At 39.9% G+C, this 22,023-nt stretch overlaps 1 protein-coding gene and 1 pseudogene across 2 annotated transcripts in view; both read right to left on the reverse strand.

Moving 5' to 3' along the window:
• Positions 1–22,023, reverse strand: part of LOC110130659 (schwannomin-interacting protein 1) — an 846,110-nt gene that overhangs the window by 170,842 nt on the left and 653,245 nt on the right. The gene's annotated exons all lie outside the window — the stretch shown is intronic.
• On the reverse strand, positions 5,642–5,959 carry LOC110130661 (cytochrome c pseudogene; annotated as a pseudogene).

The following is a 22,023-nucleotide window of genomic DNA, read 5'->3' on the forward strand; positions in this document are numbered from 1 at the left end:
CTATTTGCCAGCCCTGGAATACGGGAAAGAGTAAATCTTTCCAGATCAATCTGAGTGTGAATACCACATTTGCTCTCTGTCACGTGTGAGATCTTGGTTACTCACTCTTTTTCTGTTGGTCTCATAATACCAAACTTGTAGGGTTGTTGGGGAAAATTACAAATAATGGCAGTAGAGTGTTTATCACCATGCTTGTTACAATTAGAATTTGCTAAATAGTAGCGTAGAACTGTGGTGAGGAGAAGGCTTTGTTTAACCCCCAAGAACAGAGAGGAGATACTATCTTGGAAGGCAGGAGGTGGTGCAGGTTACTGGAAACAGTAGATTGAGACTGAGTGTTGGACTAGATGCTACTGCTGCTAAGTCGCTTCAGTCGAGTCTGACTCTGTGTGACCCCATAGACAGCAACCCACCAGGCTCCCCCGTCCCTGGGATTCTCCAGGCAAGAACACTGGAGTGGGTTGCCATTTCCTTCTCCAATGCAAGAACGTGAAAACTGAAAGTGAAGTCGCTCAATCGTGTCTGACTCTTAGCGACCCCATGGACCACAGCCTACCAGGCTCCTCCATCCATAAGGTTTTCCAGGCAAGAGTACTAGAGTGGGGTGCCATTGCCTTCTCCATGACTAGATGAGTGGTCCCTAAACAAATGGTACATAGGCCCCAGCTCAGATCTACAGTCAGAAACTCGGGATGGATCCCGGCATTGTGTGTGTTAACAAGCCTTGCCGGTGCATGCTCGCTGTAGTTTGGGAAGCACTGCAATAGGGGGAGGGAAGGCAGAGGATGAATAGATGTGATCAAGTCAAACAAGAAGCATGTGTGCTCACCTGGTGGTTAATCAGAGAGGAAACTGGAAGTGCCTCCCCTCAAGGAAGATGTGGCCATGAGCATGCCCCACCCTAGCGGCCGCAGCCCCAGGCAGGATAGCACTTTGCTATAACCAAGGATGGACTTGGAGCTCACCAAGAGAGAATGGGTTTGTAGTACAAAGCAAAGGAATAGTTTCCCAAATGCAGCCCAGATGCAGGGGGACCACAGACTGGAAACTGAAAGGCCCCTTCTCTGAGCAGAGGAAGGTGGCCCTTGTTCCTGGTGGTTTCAAGTGCAGCTTTGACTGAAGGCAAGCAGCTGATCTAGACACTTTCTCAGGCTCCCCCAGCTTGGTAATTTCATGACAGAATTGCATCTGACAAGCTCAAGGTGCCTGGGGGCAGCGGGAAGGAGGCGGCATCAAAGATGTATCAAGAGATCCAACTCCATGGGGATTTCTCTGTTCCACCTGCTCAACCTAGACCATTGCATCCCCCATTCCAACTCTTTCTGCCAGTATACAGACACAGAAGTACCTCTAGTGGGGTCAAAGTTATAACATACTTTCAGAGAATGTAATCTATCCAAAGCCCTGTGTGATCCAGCAGATTTTAAAAACCTGTTTTCCAAAGTTAACCCCTGCAGCACGATCTAGGATGGCCTCAGCACTGACTTCTCTTTGGTTGCACCAAATCTGAAACCTTAGTTTTTATTAAAAGTTCAATTTACACATTCTTGGACACTACTCATACTTGCAGATTGGTCTAAAGGGTATAAACAAGGCCTATGGCCAGTGGCAACAATACACAGAAGAACTATACAAAAGAGATCTTCATGACCCAGATAACCACGATGGTGTGATCACTCATCTAGAGACAGACATCCTGAAATGTGAAGTCAAGTGGGCCTTAGGAAGCATCACTACAAACAAAGCTAGTGGAGGTGATGGAATTCCAATTGAGCTATTTCAAATCCTAAAAGATGATGCTGTGAAAGTGCTGCACTCAATATGCCAACAAATTTGGAAAACTCAGCAGTGGCCACAGGACTGGAAAAGGTCAGTTTTCATTCCAATCCCAAAGAAAGGCAATGTCAAAGAATGCTCATACTACCACACAATTGCACTCATCTCACACACTAGCAAAGCAATACTCAAAATTCCCCAAGCTAGGCTTCTAGTACGTGAATCATGAACTTCCAGATGTTCAAGCTGGATTTAGAAAAGGAAGAGGAACCAGAGATCAAATTGCCAACATCTGTTGGACCATTGAAAAAGCAAAAGAATTCCAGGAAAACATCTACTTTTGCTTTATTGACTATGCCAAAGCCTTTGTGTGAATAACAGTAAAATGTGGAAAATTCTGAAAGAGATGAGAATACCAGACCACCTGACCTGCCTCCTGAGAAATCTGTATGCAGGTCAAGAAGCAACAGTTAGAACTGGACATGGAACAGCAGACTGGTTACAAATCAGGAAAGGAGTATGTCAAGGCTGTATATTGTCACCCTGATTATTTAACTTCTATGCAGAGTACATCATGCAAAATGCTGAGCTGGGTGAAGCACAAGCTGGAATCGAGATTGCTGGGAAAAATATCAATAACCTCAGATATGCAAATAACATCACCTTTACGGCAGAAAGCAAAGAAAAATGAAAGAGCCTCTTGATGAAAGTGAAAGAGGAGAGTGAAAAAGCTGGCTTAAAACTCAACATTTAGAAAACTAAGATCATGGCATCTGGTCCCATCACTTCATGGCAAATAGATAGGGAAACAATGGAAACAGTGAGAGACTATTTTGGGGGGCTCTAAAATCACTGCAGATGGTGACTGCAGCTATGAAATGAAAAGACACTTGCTCCTTAGAAGAAAAGCTATGACCAACCTAGGCAGCATACTAAAAAGCAGAGACATTACTTTGCCAACAAATGTCCATCTAGTCAAAGCTATGGTTTTTCCAGTAGTCATGCATGGATGTGAGAGTTGGACTACAAAGAAAGGTGAGAGCCGAAGAACTTATGCTTTTGAATTGTGGTGTTGGAGAAGACTCTTGAGAATCCCTTGGACTGCAAGGAGATCCAACCAGTCCATCCTAAAGGAAATCAGTCCTGAATACTCATTGGAAGGACTGATGCTTAAGCTAAAACGCCAATACTTTGGCCACCTGATGCAAAGAACTGACTCATTTGAAAAGACCCTAATGCTGGGAGAGATTGAAGGTGGGAGGAGAAGGGGACAACAGAGGATGAGACGGTTGGATGACATCACCAACTCAATGGACATGAGTTTGAATAAGCTCCGGGAGTTGGTGATGGACAGGGAAGCCTGGCGTTCTGCAGTCCATGGGGTTGCAAAGAGTTGGACACTGAACTGAACTGATGGCCAATGTCTTATTATTAAAGGACAAGAACCTTATTAGAAAACATCAGGCATTCAGATCCAACATAATTATTGAGTATCTGCACTTCCAACTTTCCTGTTCTTCCCACAACCATGTGTATGAATATTACTGTCATTCCCATGAGGCAGACCAGGGACCTGAGGCTCAGATACATAAAGGAACTAGGTCAGTGTCTCACAGCTACTTTAAGTGGCCAAGGGTAGATCCTCAAAACCAGTATCCCGATAGAGGTGGTGTTAATCCACCACTAGAAGACTGGCTACAGGGGTGACCTACCCTTATGTGAGTTAAAAATGACAGCTCTCAATTCCCAGCCAATGCATGTGCTGTGGTTTGTGTTTCCAATGGAAGGTTTCTGCTGCTGCTGCTATTTATCACCACCTTTCTAAGCTGGTGGAAGGAATGTTTTCAGTTTAACATTGTGTCCTACACACAGCCCCATTGCAGGTATGGTAACCCTGATCTTAAAACAGACTGCAGTGAATGACTAAAACTCTGAGAGTGGCACTAACTAGGTTCTTAAACACAGCAGTGGGAATGTGTTAGGAGATTTTACTGAAAGTTAGTAATTGGTTATTACTGAACCACTCATAAGATGTGGCTTCTAATAACAACAACAACAAAAATCCATTAAAAATGCTGTTCAAACTTGCTTTTGGATAGACCACCTTTATTGAGATTCTAAGGTGGTTGCCATTGTTCTTCACACACCTGGACTATCTTTGTGGGCATGTGTGGTTAAGTCATTTCAGTCATGTTCAACTGTTTGCAACCCTATGGACTGCAGCCTGGCAGGCTCCTCTGTCCATGGGATTCTCCAGGCAAGAATAGTGAAGTGCACTGCCATGCCCTCCTCTAGGGGATCTTCCCGACCCAGGGATCAAACCCACGTCTCTTATGTCTCCTGCGTTGGCAGGCAGGTTCTTTACCACTAGCGCCACTTGGGAAGCCCATGGACTATCTTTATGCCATAGGGAAACAACCAAATATTCATACCTTTGAACACAAAATAGGTGGAAGTGAGTTTGACTTAGGAAAAACTTCTGAGCAATGAGCCTGGTTAATAATTAGGAATGGATTTTCTAGGGACTTGGGCATCCTTTCTTGAAGGAGGGTGGGGAGAAGGGGATGAAGTAACAGGGATTCTAAAGTTGTGCTACAGAGCTGGTTTCTGCTCTCAAAACTCATTTCCTCCTCTGCAAGGAACAATATAGTTTCCTAAGTCATAGAGAAAATAATGAAAAATAATATTTATGGAGACTCTACTTGATTCCAAGATTCCTCTAATTTATTTATGATCTGTGATTTTGTTTTTAATTATCTGAAGCCTTAGGATCACATAATTTATAAATTTTTGTTGATTGTATATCTCTTCTAACGTTTCTAACAAGTTGGCCAAAGCACCATTGCCAATCACATATGGTAATTCTGCAGTTATGTGTGGTTTGGAATAGCAGTTAAAAAGACAATCCTGAATTATAACTTGAGTTTGACTTAGTAAAGAATTCAAAAGCAAAGTTTGCCATTATAGCTTGTGATGCTCAATTTTAAAAGCATGTGACCTTGTGTGTGTACTAAGTCGATTCAGTCATGTCTGACTCTTGCGACCCTATGGACTGTAGCCTGCCAGGCTCCTCTGTCCATGAGATTCTCCAAGAAACATTACTGGAGTGTTGCCATTCCCTCCTCCAGGGGAAATTACCAACTAAGAGATTGAAGCCACATCTCTTATGCCTCCTGCATTGGCAGGTGGGTTCTTTACCTGCCACCTGCGAAGTCCATTGACCTTACAGATCACCTATGAAATATGAAAAGAATTAAATATTCTTTATATGCTATTATACATGAACTGCACTAAAATGCCTTTCATTGAATAAAAGGCAACATTTTAGATACAGGGGATTTTAATTAAATTGCTAATAGTTAAGACAAAAAAGATAGGGTGGACATTACCAGTTTATCTTCAGCCCTTGCCTTTAGCAGGCTAATGAATACAACGTGAATCACAGGTGAATTTTGCTGTTCTATGACACAGTGAAGGGATATCCTCCATATTTAAATATATTAATGTAATCAGTTATATAAATTTAAATGTAAAACCAGTTTCCTATAGGTTTTGAGATGGCATTCACCATCTCTATGAAGAGCTGAACACTACTCATCCAGACATGACTAAAGTCCAGTCATGTCTTTAGAAGGGGAGAACAGAGAGAGTACTTGCTGAACTCACATTAGTATCAAAATTCAAAAAGCTGATCATATTAATTTAACCATGAGTCAGTCTATATAAATCAGGACTATTCAAAATAAATATCCTACCAGCTATTCATGATTGGAACGCTGCTATATGAGGTCTATTTAAATGTGGTACACATAAAAAAGCTCATGAGACATTTCTGTTTTGTAATAAACAAGGCAATGCACAACTATTACTCATTAGTAGCTTTTCTGAGATAAGTTATTAAGTCTGCCCTTTCTGCCATCTTTTTAATGCCCGTGAAGATCATTTTTGTTCCACGAATGTACTTCTTGGGATTCTCCATATACCCCATCAGTATCTCCTCTCCCCAAGAGATGCCTTTGTTCCTGTTGGAATATGTGTAAGAAAATCCAGGGGCTTGACCTGTCTTTTGCCCAGAAAGACCATGGAGATTTGGCTCAATCTTGTGCCTGTCTGCCTTTTCCATGGTATGGCACTGGACACACTTCTGAATAAAAATCTTCTTGTCCTTTTCAACATTACCCATGTTTAGAACATAGATGCAAAAATCCTTAACAAAATTCTAGCAAACAGAATCCAACAACATATTAAAAAAATCATACATCATGATCAAGTGGGCTTTATCCCAGGAATGCAAGGATTCTTTAATATCCACAAATCAATCAATGTAATACACCACATTAACAAATTGAAAGATAAAAACCATATGATTATCTCAATAGATGCAGAAAAAGCCTTTGACAAAATTCAACATCCATTTATGATTAAAACTCTCCAGAAAGCAGGAATAGAAGGAACATACCTCAACATAATAAAAGCTATATATGACAAACCCACAGCAAGCATCACCCTCAATGGTGAAAAATTGAAAGCATTTCCCCTGAAATCAGGAACAAGACAAGGGTGCCCACTCTCACCACTACTATTCAACATAGTTTTGGAAGTTTTGGCCACAGCAATCAGGGCAGAAAAAGAAGTAAAAGGAATCCAGATAGGAAAAGAAGAAGTGAAACTCTCTCTGTTTGCAGATGACATGATCCTCTACATAGAAAACCCTAAAGACTCTACCAGAAAATTACTAGAGCTAATCAATGAATACAGTCAAGTTGCAGGATATAAAATTAACACACAGAAATCTCTTGCATTCCTATACACTAACAATGAGAAAACAGAAAGAGAAATTAAGGAAACAATACCATTCACCATTGCAACAAAAAGAATAAAATACTTAGGAGTATATCTACCTAAAGAAACAAAAGACCTATACATAGAAAACTATAAAACACTGATGAAAGAAATCAAAGAGGACACAAACAGATGGAGAAATATACCGTGTTCATGGATTGGAAGAATCAATATTGTCAAAATGGCTATACTACCCAAAGCAATCTATAGATTCAATGCAATCCCTATCAAACTACCAACAGTATTTTTCACAGAACTAGAACAAATAATTTCACAATTTGTATGGAAATACAAAAAACCTCGAATAGCCAAAGTAATCCTGAGAAAGAAGAATGGAACTGGAGGAATCAATCTGCCTGACTTCAGACTCTACTACAAAGCCACAGTCATCAAGACAGTATGGTACTGGCACAAAGACAGAAATATAGATCAATGGAACAGAATAGAAAGCCCAGAGATAAATCCACGAACCTATGGTCACCTTATCTTTGACAAAGGAGGCAAGGATATACAATGGAAAAAAGATAACCTCTTTAACAAGTGGTGCTGGGAAAACTGGTCAACCACCTGTAAAAGAATGAAACTAGAACACTTTCTAACCCCATATACAAAAATAAACTCAAAATGGATTAAAGATCTAAATGTAAGACCAGAAACTATAAAACTCCTAGAGGAGAACATAGGCAAAACACTCTCTGACATAAATCACAGCAGGATCCTCTATGACCCACATCCCAGAATTTTCGAAATAAAAGCAAAAATAAACAAATGGGACCTAATGAAACTTAAAAGCTTTTGCACAACAAAGGAAACTATAAGCAAGGTGAAAAGACAGCCCTCAGATTGGGAGAAAATAATAGCAAATGAAGCAACAGACAAAGGATTAATCTCAAAAATATACAAGCAACTCCTCCAGCTCAACTCCAGAAAAATAAATGACCCAATCAAAAAATGGGCCAAAGAACTAAACAGACATTTCTCCAAGGAAGACATACAGATGGCTAACAAACACATGAAAAGATGCTCAACATCACTCATTATCAGAGAAATGCAAATCAAAACCACAATGAGGTACCATTATACGCCAGTCAGGATGGCTGCTATCCAAAAGTCTACAAGCAATAAATGCTGGAGAGGGTGTGGAGAAAAGGGAACCCTCTTACACTGTTGGTGGGAATGCAAATTAGTACAGCCACTATGGAAAACAGTGTGGAGATTTCTTAAAAAGCTGGAGATAGAACTGCCATATGACCCAGCAATCCCACTTCTGGGCATACACACCAAGGAAACCAGATCTGAAAGAGACACGTGCACCCCAATGTTCATCGCAGCACTGTTTATAATAGCCAGGACATGGAAGCAACCCAGATGCCCATCAGCAGACGAATGGATGAGGAAGCTGTGGTACATATACACCATGGAATATTACTCAGCCATTAAAAAGAATCATTTGAATCAGTTCTAATGAGATGGACGAAACTGGAGCCCATTATACAGAGCGAAGTAAGCCAGAAAGATAAAGACCATTACAGTATACTAACACATATATATGGACTTTAGAAAGATGGTAACGATAACCCTATATGCAAAACAGAAAAAGAGACTCAGATGTATAGAACAGACTTGTGGACTCTGGGAGAAGGCGAGGGTGGGATGTTTCAAGAGAACAGCATTGAAACATGTATATTATCTAGGGTGAAACAGATCACCAGCCCAGGTTGGGTGCATGAGACAAGTGCTTGGGCCTGGTGCACTGGGAAGACCCAGAGGGATCGGGTGGAGAGGGAGGTGGGAGGGGGGACCGGGATGGGGAATACATGTAAATCCATGGCTAATTCATTTCAATGTATGACAAAAACTACTGTAATGATGTAAAGTAATTAGCCTCCAACTAATAAAAACAAATGGAAAAAAAAAAACAAAAAACATTACCCATGTTTAGATTGTTCTCTTTTCACAATGTCCTGCTCTCCAAGTCCAAGGACATGCAGGTCTGAGCCTATGTCCTGGTAGGTTCCTCTAATTCTGATGATGTTGTTAATTATTTACTCTCTTTACAAATAAGGAAACCAAGCTTCAGACTGGCTATGTAACTTGCTTAAGGTTATGGAATAAATGAAGGGACTGGAAAATTTAACTCAGATCTGTTCAGTTCCAGCTCCAATAGATCTTTCCATTTCACTGGAAAGTCCCTCACAGAAATGCCTAGTTTAATGGTGAGGAAACCGAGGCACAGATAAAATAAATCACTTAAGAGATGTCCTCTAGCTGATGTGTGATTGAGGGTCAATATGTGAGATGTTCAGGAAGCCACATCTTTTTTCCTTTTAACACTTTGATTTAGCTTATAAAAGATCACAGTCTGTTACTTTTAGAGATTTTCCAGCTTTGGGGATTAGACTTTGTTTTTCTTGGCAATGTTCATATTTGAAAGCAGTATATTCGACACTGCTTTCTGGATTTAACTTGAAACAAATGAAGTAAAATTATACTCACACTCCCTGCTCTCTTCCAAATTATGAACTCAAAATTTAACTTTCTGCTCAGGACAGCAGCGTTTCAGCAAGCTATAATTCTCACTTTGCCCAGCCATCACAAGTGAGAAAAGAGGAACTCTTGCACTAACAAATCCCTGTTGATAAAACAAACCTTTTTTTCATGAACATTCTGTCTTTAGAAAACAACTAGATAGAGCACTTGTTAGTTAATAATAAAACAAATTCTTCAGTGACTACTCAGATGAATGAATATTTTTTAGAGGCATGGGGTATGTAAGGAATTTTAATCTAGCCTCTGGGTTCACTCCCCCACACAACAACTGTAGAGAAAGCACTGGCCTCTGAATGATGAATGGCCCCAGACTCAACCAGGAGGGAAGACAAGCCCAATCCTATCATTTGGCATCACTCTTTTTAAATTCCTGGGTGGACTTCTATTTTGGCTGTAGCTGACGAATGGGCTCAGTTGAAGGGCTTTGCATACATTGTAAAATGACTATCAAGTGTTTCTCCTTTTATGCCATCCTGTCTCTTTTCACCCTATCCATAAAATCCCAACCCCAACCCCCAAATACATCTCAGCCTCTCACAGACACACTTCTGCTAGCACATCTCTAGCTGTTAAAAAGTTCTATTCATTAATTTCAAATTAATATCTTAGGGGGCTCCAGGCCATGGGAGAAAAGAAATCAGGAAACTGAATTAGTAAATGACAGAGCAGTAAGCAGCTTAAATGAGACTTCTTGCAGCTCTTTGCCTGTGGATGACACAGAATTTCTAAGCTTAGAAAAGCTCTTTTCTCTGCAGGTGGTACTGTGGGGATACCGGAGATGCGGTTCCACGACCATAGATCACAGTCTTACCCATTTGTTTTAGTCTTTACTGCAATACTCCACACACATCCCCACCCCCGCCCGCCTTCTGTGCAGTCAAATCCTACTTGCTAATCAGCCAGGCTGAACGAAGGGTTAAGGCTGCAGCCTTCCATGCCAGCAGACGCTGCAAACATTTCACGTTCACTTTCTACAGTCAACCCTGTAGCTCCATCTCCTGTAAAGCCTTCAGCATTTGCAGAAGTATTATTTCCTCTCACCTCTGTCTGGCTTAGACTTGCAGCTGACTAGGTTCTAGAGCTTAGAAGTCCAAACTCACCCCTGCAGGGTCTTACTAGAGTCTGTCTCTCCTCCCCTGTTTGGCCCCGGAAAGCCTCAGGGCCTCCTGTAACCTTGATGCTGCCTCCCCACTGGAAGTTGAAAGCATCCCTCCTTGGCTGCATTGCTGCACATTTCCCTAGTAAGCTTGTGGTTTTGTTTTTTTTTTTTTTCCCTTCAGCTCAAACTTCTTCAAACAACACCATCTCTATTGACCCTGAATTTCTCTAGCCCTCTGTAAGGGCATTTCCAACTGGCTAGGCCAGAAGAGAGACTGTAGAGGGCAAATTGGGGAAAGAAGGTTTGGAAACTCACCTGCACAGCTGCGAGGAGAGGAGCAGACACAGGATGGGGCTGCCTGCAAACTTCCCAGGGACCATCTGCAGCCAAATCTCTTGGCCTTAAAGCGACAGGGCGCTTTTCACCATATAAGGAAGACACTTTCACTTGTCTGCTTTGGGACCTGTTTGGGCAAAGCAGCTCCTTCCCTGGACATTGCAGAGGCTTAAACCGACTGGGAAAATCTGGAGCCTGTCAGTTCAAGAGGATCTGTACATAGTAGGCAGCTTGAAAACTGCTGGATAAGGTACACGCATGGTATCTGGCAGGCCATTTTAAAGACTGGAAGACCCCGTGACTGGGAAGTCTGCCTCAGTGGCAGGAAAGGGCTCTGCTCCTATTTCAGGTTTGGCTTCCTGGAAACAAACCAATGATCTTGCTCATCTCAAAAAGAAGAGGCAGTTGGTCCTGCTTCCTTCAACATTCAGAAGAGTACAGCAAAGTAGTGGGGCTTGTGGTCGGAGATTTTGCTTGTTTAAGATGCTTTAGCAGTGCTTCCCTCAAAACAGGGAAATGGAGATGATTTTGCTATTGCAGCTTAGCTGGCAGAAGCCCTTCCTAAACAGACACACACACAGAGATCTTGACCAAGGACACCTCCATTCCTGAGCACCCCTTTCAGGCCCCCGTGGCTGAAGCCCACCGCTGAAGTCTGAGGAGCGCTTTAATCTTACCCAGCAGGGATAAGAATGTGTCTTCGGAAAAGCAAACATTTTCTGTTTGGTACGGAAAATGTTTGAGGTGTAGTAGAAGAAATTGTAAAATGTTAGATTCCTAGGAAAAAAGGGGAGCTTAATTTAGTTATCACTTGGATGGTCACATACTTTTCTCTTTTTCCTTCTTTTTTGCTTAATATATTTAATGAATTAACTATTAATTTTTAATTGAAGTATAGTTGATTTACAATATTATGTTGGTTTGAGGTGTAAAACATATAAGATACATGTATATGCATGTATGTGTGTGTGTGTTAGTCACTCAGTCATGTCTGACTCTTTGTGACCCCGTAGACTGCAGCCTGCCAGGCTCCTCTCTGTCCACGGAATTCTCCAGGCAAGAATACTGGAGTGGGTTGCCATGCCCCTTTCCAGGGATTGAACCTGGGTCTCTTGCATTGCAAGCAGCAGATTCTTTACTGTCTGGGTCACCTGGGAAGCTCATATATGTGTGTGTGTATATATATGCTTTTTCCTTATAGGTTTTTACAAAATACTGACTTTAGTTCGCTGTGCTATACAGTAGGTCCTTGTTGGTTTTATATATATTAGTGAGTATATGTTAATCTCATCCTCCTGATTTATCTCCCCGCTCCCCTTTGGTAATCGTAAATTTGTTTTCTATGTCTGGGAGTCTGCTTCCGTTTTGTGTATAAGTGCACTTGTATCTTACACACCCCACCTCCCCAATACACACACTTTTTCTTCACTGAAACTGAATATTGTTTCTTTATTGCCAGCTGACTACACCTAATACTTTGTATCATAGATTTTGGATTAAAATATACATATATATATATATATATAAAATTTGGCCCTTGATTCTATAGTCTCATACTACCTTCATATTTCACTTTCTTACATAGATTTTGAGTCTTTAAGGACACAGGTCACTTCATATCGTTTCATACTCTGCTTAATACCTAGCATGGAACAAGCATAGAGCAGGCAGGGAAATACTTGTTGGATTAAATCAGTTGAATAGGACCCAGGGTTTTGTATAATGTCTACCTAGTTTTATGAATAAAATGTGTTTTTACTAAAACGATTGTTGTTAAATAAAGCCATGATTCCTTTTCTTGATCATCCCTTTTATATCAACTAGTGTTTGTTTTCCATGCCATCACATCTTCTTCAAGGGGAAAGGTTAAAGGAATTGCTTTGAAAGTAATCATTGTGATAAACTCTTTGACCTAGCAGTCTATTCCTAGAAATTTAATCTAAGGAAATAATTAAACAGAAGCAAAACATCTGATAAGTAGAGATGTTCATTACATTGCTGTCTGCAGTAGCAAAAGCGAGAGATGACCTGAAGGCTCCAAAGTCATTTACCTTGATACACCAATAATAATAGTTCAATTTATTGATGGCTTACCATGTACCAGGCACTGTTCTAAGCACTTTAAGAAAATTAATTCATTTAATCATGACAAACCCATGTGGTTGGAGTTGTCATCAACCCCATTTTACAGACCAGAAAACTAAGGCACAGAGGTTAATAAACTGACATTTGAATTGAGGTGTTTTGGCATTAGCATTTAGAGTAGCATCATCCTAAACTCAAGGAGGGCATGGTAATCCAATCCAGTGTTCTTGCCTGGAGAATCCCATGGACAGAGGAGCCTGCCAGGCTACAGTCCATGGGATCACAAAGAGTCAGACATGACTGAAATGACAGAGAACACACGCACTCATCCTATGCTCTCATCAGGACTCATTGAGCATAATAGGCATTGAGGATAGACACAGTAATAAAATTAATCAAATGGCCTTCACATAGTCATTAAAAATAATAATTATGAAAGCTCTATACAAACTTGGAAACATGCTTATGATATAAAGTTAACTGAAGCAGAAGATAAAATACCTATGATTATAACTAGTGTTAACTCTCTATAAGAAATGGAAGGCCTTATGCAAAACAGAAAACAGTTACATAATAGTTTTGGACTATGATATGATTTCTCTAAAATTGTCTTAAATGTTGTTTATGGCTTTCATTTTAAAATTGATAAGAATTAATACTTGCTACAAATACATTGACCTTGGCATTCTTTTGGCTCTAAGCCTATCCAAATGATGCTATCAGCCTTGATTAGTGAGTGTCAAGAGGTTCTTTTGGTGGTATTGTTACCCCAGGGGAGCTCTCTGCCAGCCGAGTGATTCACCACACTTGGGGAAGGGACCTGAATGTCGCATCCCCACACTACTGTTCCATCACCCTTGAATTGACTGTACATCAAAATATTTTTCAGTGTCCATTTTCACCTAATACCTTATGAGTTGTGGACCTGACCTGGTGGCTCAATAGTAAAGAATCTGCCTGCCAATGCAGGAGACGTGGGTTTGATCCCTGGTTGGGGAGATCCTCTGGAGAAGGAAATGGCAACCCGCTCCAGTATTCTTGCCTGGAGAATCCCATGGACAAAGGAACCTGGCGGGCCACAGTTCACGGGGTCTCAAAAGAGTTGGACACGGCCTAGTAACTAAACGACAATGAGGATAAAGCTTTATGTGATAGTGTTATTCAGGAAAGAAGTCTAACCTACATTTTTCCTTATGTAGGAAGGCTTCCAGTGAGGGATTCTAAATCATAATATTTATCAGTAAACAAACAGATATGTCTCAGAAGATGGGCTTATTCTAGGATTAAAGAGGGCAACTATGGGTATAAATTAACTAGCAATTAAGACATTATTTGTATTGCTTGAAGCTGTTGAGGGTTGTATGAAATGAATATATTTATACCTTATAAGGTACTGCAAAATCAAACAAGTTAAGGTCTAAAAAACAAACTGAAAACTTGCTTCAGGAGGCATTAATATTTTTATAGTTTTGACCCATTAATCATACTTTCTTTTCTAAAATTGAAAGTGAAACTCTCTCGTGTCTGACTTGTTGTGACCCAATGGACTATATAGTCTATGAAATTCTTCAGGCCAGAGTACTGGAGTGGGTAACCTTTCCCTTCTTCAAGGGATCTTCCCTAGAACATCCTAGGGATCGAAGGTCTCCTTCATTGCAGGCAGATTCTTTCCCAGCTGAGTCACAAGGGAAGCCCAAGAATACTGGAGTGGGTAGCCTATCCCTTCTCCAGGGATCTTCCCGACCCAGGAATCGAACCAAGGGTCTCCTGCTCTGCAGGCAGATTCTTTACCAACTAAGCTATCAGGCAAGCCCTTTCTAAAATTACGTCAGAGATATTCTCTCATGGGAGAAGGGAAAAGAAAGAGGGAGGAGGGACTTCCCTGGTGGTCTAGTGGCTAAGACTCCCAAAGCAGGTGGCCCGGGTTTGATCCCTGGCTATGGTACTAGATCGCATATGCCGCAACTAAGACCCAAAACAGCCAAATAAATAAATATTAAAAAAAAAAAAAAAAAGGAAAGGGACAGGAGACCATGTGATTCCAAAATTCCAAATGAATGTGTAAATAAAGATTTAATAAACTTAATAACATGTCTGCTGCTGCTGCTAAGTCACTTCAGTCGTGTCCGACTCTGTGCGACCCCATAGATGGCAGCCCACCAGGCTCCCCGGTCCCTGGGATTCTCCAGGCAAGAACACTGGAGTGGGTTGACATTTCCTTCTCCAATGCATGAAAGTGAAAAGTGAAAGTGAAGTCGCTCAGTCCGACTCTTAGCGACCCCATGAACTGCAGCCTACCAGGCTCCTCCATCCATGGGATTTTCATGTCTAAAGGAAAGTAAAGGTTTCTTTCTAATAAAATGTTAATAATGTAAACTAAAATTTCATAAAGCTGTAGATTGAGCAAATTTATTTAATATTCTTTTCAGCTAAATACATATTACATAATATTAATAGTAAGTTACCCTTTTTGGAAAAGAAAAAGCAAGTATAACAAAACCCAAACAAACAAAATAAACTAAACAACAGGTTGAGTAGTAGGTATTAATCCATCTTTGCACATGATGGTTAGAAGCATCAGTAAAGAATATAATTTTTCATGCATTATCTTTATGTTCAAGCTTAAGGTTAAGCTTATTCTTAGGAATGTCAAAGTTACATGTTTTTTTAAAATTTACATTTATTTTACAGTTTTATATTTGTTTTTCTAAAAATATATGTAGATGCTGATTGTAAAAAGTGAAAAAGGAAAGTTCCCACTAAGTCCCTTATGGTTTGTTTGAGCTCTTTTTTTTCTGAACATATAAATGAATATTATTGATATTCGGGGTGTACATTTCAGCCCCTTGTGAGTCCACGCTCCTTCTGAAGGTGGAAATTTACTCATTCTTTGATAAAATTTGATGTAAGTCTACAGCATCCTGGGCTTAATGATGAACCCTGGGGATGCAGCTATGACAGAATGGGCAAAGTCTCAACAGTCATGAAGCTTATAGTCTCAGGGGGAGAGAGACCAATAGAGAAATATAGGAGAAAATGTCAGGCAGTGATAAACTCCTTGATGAAAATACGATATGTGAAGGAGATAATGGTGTTGCTTAGAAAAAGATTTTCTGAATTCTTGACTTTGAAGCTGATATCTTTCTTCTTAGTTCCTGTAGCACTCCACCTTGCAAATGGTTGGTACTCAATCAATATTATAGAATCATTTATTTATTTTAGAAATGTGACAAAAATTTCTATTTTATAACTTTGGTTCAGAGAGTAGAATTTATTTTTTAATCTCCAAATCAGATGGCATTCTCAATGGCTTTTTAAGATTTTTTTTTTTAATGTGGACCATTTTTAGTCTTTATTAAACTTGCTACAGTATTGTTTCTTTTTTTTTTAAATGTAACATTTGTTTAATTTTAAAAAGAAGGCATTGTCAACTCCCAGCAGATTGTTCTAAAGGAATTTCATCAGCTTCTTCTAGTCATGCTACAATTTAAAGCAATGATTCTCAAAGTGCAGCCAGGGTCAACAAGAACAGCATCTCTTGGAAAAGCCTTTGAAATGCAAATTCTTGGGTCTGACCTCAGCCTACCAAAGATATTGTGGGACTTGCCTGGCTGTTTCCCCAGTGGTTAAGACTTCACCTTCCAATGCAGAAGGTGCAGGATCGATCCCTGGTCGGGGAGTTAAGATCTCAATGGCCTTTTAATGTAAGCTTCCTCTTCTATGTTTCTGGTATATTGCCAGCTGTCATTTATACTAGTTACAAAAGAGTAAATGCAAAAAAAAAAAGTCAAATTCTGGCCAAGAAACATCTGCTAAATAGTTGGCATTATTCTTAGATGGCCTTCTCTTCAAGCTATTTTGGAAACTCCCTAGTTGTACTTCTGTAAAGGGTTGCACCTGGGGAATGGCACGGAGGCTTTTATGAGGAATGCTATTACAGGCTTCTCGCCAGGACTGAGCGAGGAGAGGCTATAGCAAGCTCTATTTTATGGGACAGTGAGGTTAGCCATTTACTGTTCCCATAAGCTATTTCACTTGCAATAAAGGTCAATGGGCCTTTTTAGGAAGGAGAGCTAGGCCCTGTCTAAAACGGCAGTCAAAAAGACAGGCTACTTTAGATTCTTCTGGAAAGTGGCAGGATGTTTATTTAGCTGGGAGAGTGGTTCAATATGATCAGCTGATGAGTAAGGCAATAAGAATTCACCGATTTCAGGGGGGAAGATTGAAATCCTAAGGTAGCTTGACCACAAAGCTAAGCAGGGCGTGGCTCACTGTGGGTCTGGTTGCTACCTTGACACATGAACTCTGCCGAGAAATACATTTCTTACTTGGCACTCAATCCTTAGACTTTCTGGGAAGCTTATGTCATAAACTACCATGGTTTGCAACCCTTGGCATCTGCAAGTCCAGTACGGCAGAAGCAGTTCCATTAACAGTGTATTTTTCTTTTTTCTTGATGATTTTAAAGAAAAAAATCAAATTGGGTGGGTGTTTCTTTAAAGATAGGATAGGATACTGGGCTGCAAAGCTTTTGTTCACTATCTCCTAAAGAAATTTTGAAAAACTATGCACCCTGCTTCAGTTTTATGTTGTAATGTAAAACATTTTATCAAAACCTTGAATAGTAGCAAAGGGTATAATTTATGGTCTGTGTCAATACTGGCTTTTTCAAAGTGATATGTGTGTGTGTGTGTGTGTGTGTGAGTGTGTGTGTGTGTGTGTGTACGCGTGCGCTCAGTCCTGTTTGACTCTTTGCAATGCCATGGACTCTAGCCTGCCAGGCTCCTCTGTCTATGGGATTCTCCAGACAAGAATACCGGAGTGGATTGCCATTTTCTCCTCCAGAGCATTTTTCCAACCCTGGGATTGAACCCTCATCTTCTGTGTCTCCTGCGGAGACACTGCGGGCAGGTTCTTTACCACTGAGCTGTCCAGGAAGCCCTTTAAAATGATATTTACTTAACTTGTTGTAATAAATCCAAGAGAATGTAAATACTATATCAACTGGATATCCACTACCATCCACTAAGTAATCGTTGCAATTTTACATCTTTTTGTTTTCTCCTTCTATTTTTATTTCTATTCATTTCCATAATTTTATCCTAATAAAATGTATTTTTGTGATTTAAAGTATTTATTTAACTATTTCATGCACATAACAGTGTGTGTGTGCTAAGTCTTGTGCAATTCTTTGTAAGCCCATGGATTCTAGACTGCCTGGCTTCTCTCTCCATGGGATTTTTCAGGCAAGAATACTGGAATGGGTTGCCATTTCCTACTCTAGGGGAACTTCCTGACCCAGGGATTGAACCCACGTCTCTTGTGTCTCCTGCACTGGCAGGTGTATTCTTTATCAACTGTATCACCATACTTCTGTATAAAAATAAAGTAAAATTAAAGCTTTTTAAAAAATCTGTAGTCACAAGGGCTGTTAAAACAAACCATCTGGATTGAGTTATCATTACAGTCATTACTGAAAAGACCTGTAGCAGAGACTGTGTTCACCACATCCTTTTCTGGTTTTGGAGGTACAGGAAGTTTATATTTCTTAGTTTCCCATTGGGAGTGTGAACAGAAATGATGTATTGCTTCCTGTTTTAGTTAACAGTGAGTTGAGCTCTATTTCTTTCTCTCTCTTTCCCTTTCTCGTCTCCTTCAGTTTCCCTGTTAGAATCCTAAAACTCTGAGATGGCAAAGATGAGAGATGGAAGCATAATGATCTAGGCTCCCCTTGGAGGAGAATCCCCAAAGAGCCTCCTTGTCTGAACTGGATTGTGATATAAAAATTAGCAATACACTTTTGGTGTGTTAAGCCATTGAAGTTTTAGGTATATTGGTTACTAAGGTAACTTATACTATCCTGATTAACATATGCCATAACTGATCAAAACAAGATGGATATATTACAACTTTTGATAGTTCATTGTTAAGAAAAATAATTTTTAATTTTTGAAAATGCATCTCAATAAAAACACCAAGAAATATTGTTCATGTAGATGGAGTAGAGCTAGTTATAGCATGTCTCCCAATTGAATTATATGCATGTCTTAGTGCAAATCACCATAATGAGATTTTATAAAATGAGAGAAACACTACAGGAGAATTGAAATAGGAAAGAAAGGATTTCTTAGGCAGTCAATTTAAGGAACAAGTTATATAAAATGTAAACATCTAGAACTTAACTCCCTTAAAAATCTCTATGTCTGTATACCCCTTCGAAAGTCTCCATGAGTGTCCAGCGACACTTGTATTTCACATTTAAGACCCATCTAGGAAGGAGGAAAAAGAAGGGTGGAGTGTCTCCTGACCTGATCCTCTTTTGGCTGCTGACCTTCACCCAAATCCTTGCTCTATCTTTTCTACCCTTCCTTCTGACTCCCACTAGCTCACAGTGAAAAGTATCCTGATGAAGATTAAAGCCTGTAACATATAGAGAGTTATTTTAAATAAAAAAGAAAATTATGATTACTTCAGAAAATAATGGGCAAACGATCACAAATGTCAATTCACTAAAGAAGAAATACAAAACCCTAACACCCACAAAAAACATTAAAGCCCACTTTGAATTCATAAATATGTAACATAAAACAATGAGATACCATTTTGGAAATACAATTGGAAAAACTAACCTTTAGTGATGTTTGGGAAGAGAATAACTTCTAGAGAGTAATTTGGCAATACATGTCAAAACTTTTTAAAAAATACATAAAGTTGAGTGAGCATCCCATTTCTGAACATTATTCTAAGAAATAATCATGAATAGGTTAAAAGAAAAAAGATTCAGCCTTGAGCTTTACCACAGATTTTTTAGCCAAGGTTCTTTTAGTCACAAGTATTAGGTTGCAAGGCATCTTTCATTGGACATGCCTATTCTCTTCTACATTTTCTGGTTCTCTTAGTTAAAATTCTTGATTGATTTAGACTGATTACTAGGTGAGTGCCAATTGATTGGCTGACTTCATCCAATCAACCATCATTTGTCTGGGGAAAGAAGTGCCATAGGATACACAGAGTTACTTCCAGGGGCTATTTGTGGAGTGAGGGCTAGGGGCTCCATGCACCATAAGAGACAGGGAGTGAAATCAGCACAACCTATCTAGAATGGTGAAGAAGAGGAATCACTTAAAAGCCCAGCCCAGGATATGAAGTGAACTGTGACACCATGAAGTGAGGTGATCATCCAAACTGTTCTTACAGAAGACTATTCCAGAAGACATAGAACTATATTTATGATATATTTCTATTTCTAGAGGAAAGAACATGTTGCAAAGAGAATAAACAGGCTCATCTTATTTTTTTAAATGTTTACATTTATAAAGAAAGAAAGTACCATTGGCTGAATTCATGTTAAGGGGACTGAATGTCTGTGTCACCTACCCTGCCCTCCCCCTCCTTCTAATATTGAAACCCTAACTCCCGATGTGATGGTATTTGGAAGTGGGATCTTTGGCAGGCAACTGGGTTTAGATGAGGTCAAGAGGGTGGAGCCCCCAGATGGAATTAGTTCTCTTAGAAGAAGAGGAAGAAACTAGAGTCTTCTCTTCCTCCATCATGTGAGGATACAACAAGAAGGGACTTATTTGCAAACCAGAAAGAAGGCTCTCACCAGACACTATGGAACCTGGGTCTTGGACTCCCCAGCCTCTAGAACTGGGAGAAATATCAACAAATATTTGTTGTTTAAGTCAGTCTATGGTGTTTTGTTAGAGTGGCCTGAAATAACTAAGAGATAAAAGATATGTATCAAAACTACAGTGGTAGAAATATTTGGATGGTGGGATTACTGATTATTTCTTTTTTAAAAGAGAGTTCATCTTTATTTTAAAAAATTTTTGGCCACACCCTGAGGCATGTGGGATCTTAGTTGCCCGACCAGGGATTGAACCTGTGCCCCCTGCATTGGAAGCACAGAGTCTTAACCACTGGACTGCCAGAGATGTCCCAGTGATTATTTCTTATCTTTATGAAACTGGTTTTTCTAAATTAGTTAGTTAACATTTAAAAGTATTTTAATAGAAAGACATTAAGTTTTAGAGGTAATTCTCCAATCTACTAAGAGAATTGAAAAGGAACAAATTAGAATCTAAATTCTGGATGAGCTAAGGCCAAGGATTCAGATGAGAAGCTGCAGAACATATACCTGATTGCTGGCTCACTGTACAGACACAGGCTTTGTTCATGAGCAACAGCAGATCCTAATGGCTGGAACTGTGAGAGGAAGAGATGCTACTGAAAGGACCACCCCTACTGCTCTTTCTGGTCCCCACTTTCTCCAGGAGCATGGATGTGAGCTCTAAGACCCTTCAGTTATACTGTGTGATTTTACATATGAAGACATGTAAAAGGGAAAAGAGAACCAGACCCAGAAATAGAAGCCCCAGATCTAGTCTGATTGCTCACTAGTTGGGTCATCTTAATGAAGCTGCTAAACCTCCTTGAGCCTCCTTGGAGACAATAATAGGAAATCCACTTTCCTTATATACTTCTTGTGACAACTGAATGAGATAATATGTGAAAGTGCTTGAAAAAAATGATATGGTACAAATGTCCACATGCACATATACACAAAATGTGTTTATTACAAATGTCTATGTGTATATACTACACAGTTGTGGATATAATAATCAGAAGCTTAGTTCCCTGACTTGACCTTGACTAAGTGTAAATAAAATAACAGATCACTGTGGACTTGATGAGATGCCTTGAGAAGGAAATGTTCTGTTGATCCAAATGTTTTGAGAACTGTTGCTTATTACTCTTTTCCATAAGACAGGAAAGAGAAAGTTAGAGAATATTTACTTTCTGGTGACTAGAAGAGCACAATAAACAGGGACTATTGTTGAAAGACAACCTAGGAGAACAAAGGTCTTATTTAAATTTAAGTATTTGCCTACAGTGTTTTAGAAAATAATAAATGATAGTTCCTCTCTTTTCATGTTTACTGAGAAGACACACCAAGGTTTTCAAAGATTAGCAGTGAAAGTGAAAGTCGTTCAGTCACGTCCGACTTTTTGTGACCCCATGGACTGTATAGTCCATGGAATTCTTCAGGCCAGAATATTGGAGTGGGTAGCCTTTCCCTTCTCCAGGGGATCTTCTCAACCCAGGGATTGAACCATGTCTCACACACTGCAGATGGATTCTCTACCAACTAAGCCACAAGGGAAACCCCAAAATACTGGAGTGGGTAGCCTATCCTTTCTCCAGAGGGTCTTCCTGCCCAGGAATCTAACCGGGGTCTTCTGCTTCGCAGGTGTATTCTTTACCAACTGAGCTATCAGGGAAAAATATTAACAATAAATACAATTTCCTATACTGTACATGTTTTACAAGCT

This window comes from Odocoileus virginianus, chromosome 4 (genome assembly GCF_023699985.2).
Source record: "Odocoileus virginianus isolate 20LAN1187 ecotype Illinois chromosome 4, Ovbor_1.2, whole genome shotgun sequence".
Lineage (NCBI taxonomy): Eukaryota > Metazoa > Chordata > Mammalia > Artiodactyla > Cervidae > Odocoileus > Odocoileus virginianus.